Raw genomic sequence first — 3,172 nt, forward strand, 5'->3', positions numbered from 1 at the left:
TCACTGGTATGGCATCTGCCCTGCGAGGGGCAGTATGCCAGGTCGCATGCCAAAGGCCAAAGCCACAGTGCCCCATCCCTGCCTTTCAAGTGAAGCAGTGAACAGCACTGGAGTCACCTCTGCCTGGCAGGAGCAGTGCACTGCGGGATGTCAGAGAGTACTGGGTCAAGCCATTTAATGATATGTTGACACCTACGACTATACGTTTTGCATGCCCATGCCAGGGTGGGGCATGGAACTCGTTTACACCGCCAATGAGGCACCGGAACATGGTGGTCCATTGGCCGCCCGGCACTACCATGGTTTTCGGATGACGCCCCATTCTCTGCCTGATCGTGATTCCGGAGTCGCTGGACAGCGAATCCATCCCTTAGTCCCTTAAACAGAGAATTCCGCCATTGACGTTAGATTTATATGAACCATGAAGTGGCATGGTGGCACAGTGGTTAGCACTACTGCCCCACAGCGCCAGGGACCTGGGTTCAATTTCGGCCTCGGGTGATGGTCTGTGTGGTGTTTGGACTTTCTCCCCATGTCTCCGTGGGTTTCCTCCGGGTGTTCTGGTTTCTTCACACAGTCCAAAGATGTGCAGGTTCGGAGGATTGGCCATGCTAAATTGCCCCTTAGTGTCCAAAAGGTTAGGTAGGGTTATGGCGATAAGATGGAACGCGGGCTCAAGTACGATGCTCCGTCCAAGGGTCGGTATAGTCTCAAGGGGCCGAATGGCCTCCTTCTGCACTGCAGGGATTCTATGATTCATGGCAGCCCTGAGTAATGAATTTAAATGATCTGAAAAAAAATGCATTCTCGCTGGCAATAGCCATACATCACCACCAACAATTGGACAAAAAGAGACAAAATCCAGACTGAAACAGTTACGTTTTTCTAGTTTCATACTGGAATTTCACTAAAATCTTCTAGTTGCAGTATAATATTTCAACTTAAATATGTATTGCAAAATAATTTTAATAACAGCACTATTTACATTCCCTGTGATTCAGGTTGAACATCACAACCAATTTGTAAAATGACAAGGATGGGGCTGGTTTAGCTCACTCGGCTAAATCGCTGGCTTTTAAAGCAGACCAAGCAGGCCAGCAGCGCAGTTCGATTCCCATACCAGCCTCCCCGGACAGGCGCTGGAATGTGGCGACTAGGGGCTTTTCACAATAACTTTGTTGAAGTCTACTCGTGATAATAAGCGATTTTCATTTCATTTCATTTCATGTATGAGGTGCAAGTTTATAGTTCGGAATTAAATTATATAAATTCTGGCATTGTCCACCCTGAATCGGACTTTATTATACCACAATAAGCAAATGTATTTGGTTCTAGTTTGCTTATTGAATAGAGAATTACTAGAAATTTCAGATTCCAACTGTTGTACTGAACTGACAAAAATTTCAGATTCCAACTGTTGTACTGAACTGACAAGTTATGTGATGATGGAGTCCCACACAGAACCATTTTTAGTTCAGGCAGTACCTCTTGAAATAAATCTTGGCAACACACTATTTAATACAATTTTGTTAAAAAATCCATCGATGGACTCTCTCATTAAATGCCATTATACATCGCTCATTAGTGTAATTTTAAATAACTTTTCGCACATTTCTAAGGGCTGAGGAAACACAGCAACTATGAAAAGATTTGCAGTTATACAGTGCTTCTCAAAACTCCAGGGTGACTCAAAGTGCTTCACAGCCAATTAAATACCTTTAACGTCACTGTCATGTCAGGAAACATTGCAGCCAATTTGTACACAACAGAAGGTCTGGCAAACTGCAATGGAATATATTACAGATTAGATCATTTCGATTTCAATGGTGGGGGTATAGATTTGGCCAGCATCCCTGTGATAGTCCTGAAACACTTCCCAGTCAAATGAATACTTTCAAAATACATGGCTGGAATCTTCGCAGCCCCACGCTGAATTCACGTTTGGAGCGGGGGCGGAGAATCAACTTTCACGCCGAAATCGGGCCTGGTGCCGGTCTGGTGATTCTCCGGGACCCGGGAATAACGTGTTCGCGGAGTACTCCACATGGCTCGGGTCCCATTACCAGATGCCCACCCAGCGATCCTCTGCTCCCAACCAGCCGAGTTCCCAACGGCATGGTTCTAACCACCTATTGCCATTTGGGAACCTTGCATGGCGGCTGTGGACTCAGTGCACGGCCACCCTGGCGAGCGGGGTGGGCGGGTGGGATTGGACACAGGTGGGGCCAAATGGGTGGCCGGGGGACAGTTCAGGCCGGTCAGATCTTCGGACGTGCGGCTGATCGGGTGGGCCTACATTTTGAAGCTACCTCCGCGGTCTGAGTCCGCTATGGCGCTCGGCCCGGCCAGGATGCCCCATTTCCAGAGGAAAACAAACTATTTATTCTTTTCAATGAGGTAAAGCACACATTTGCATCATTTTAACTTGGTCTGGCTCCTTTCCTTTCTCAGTCAAAAGCAGGGCGTGCCAAATATGTAGGTAGTGGCCCTTTAACAATGATAAAGATAATGTGGGGACGTAGCTCAGTGGGCAGAGCGCCAGCCTTGTCTGCTTGAGGGCCCGGATTCAAGCCCCGGAGTCCCCATATCAATTTTAGGGGCTTGTTTAGCTCACTGGGCTAAATCGCTGGCTTTTTAAGGCAGACCAAATGTTGCTCGTTCTGGGTGAGTGTGCTTAACACTCAATTTGGCTCTGTTTCATTCCTTAGCTCTAGAGTCGCCAGGTATCGTTAAGATACCACCACAAGTTTCAAGTTCAAAGCAATAAATCCATACACTAATTAGTAAGTTCAAACAAGACACGTTTATTATATTACAGTAATCTACTAATCATGCATATCAAACTATAAGACTAGGCTAATCCTACCACTAAAAGGCCAAATACTAATCTGGATAAGGGGACTGCCGGATCAGGGAACAACGGCCTCTAGCTTTGTCCTCGGCCCGCAGACTTCCAGTATTTATGGACTAAAGGGGGTCAGGAGTGTCTACTCTCATAGCCTGCGTTGTGACACTTACTTGTTGGCGGCTGCTGTCCAGACCGCTCCTCCTCACCGTTCTTCTACTGGAACGGTGTTCTGCTGGGAGGGCTGGCTGGTCAAGGAGAGGCTGGCAGAGAGAGAGAGCTGGGGTCGCGGTCTCTGTCTTATACTCCTCTCAGGGTCTTGCGCCC

General features: G+C 47.4%; 1 non-coding gene across 1 annotated transcript; it reads left to right on the forward strand.

The window, feature by feature from the left end:
• The first annotated feature begins 2,512 nt into the window (after positions 1-2,512).
• On the forward strand, positions 2,513-2,585 carry trnat-ugu. Its single transcript has one exon. It is a non-coding gene; the product is annotated as a tRNA-Thr (tRNA).
• The last annotated feature ends 587 nt before the right edge of the window (positions 2,586-3,172 follow it).

The sequence above is a fragment of the Scyliorhinus canicula genome, chromosome 1, assembly GCF_902713615.1.
Source record: "Scyliorhinus canicula chromosome 1, sScyCan1.1, whole genome shotgun sequence".
NCBI classification, from domain to species: Eukaryota; Metazoa; Chordata; class Chondrichthyes; order Carcharhiniformes; family Scyliorhinidae; genus Scyliorhinus; species Scyliorhinus canicula.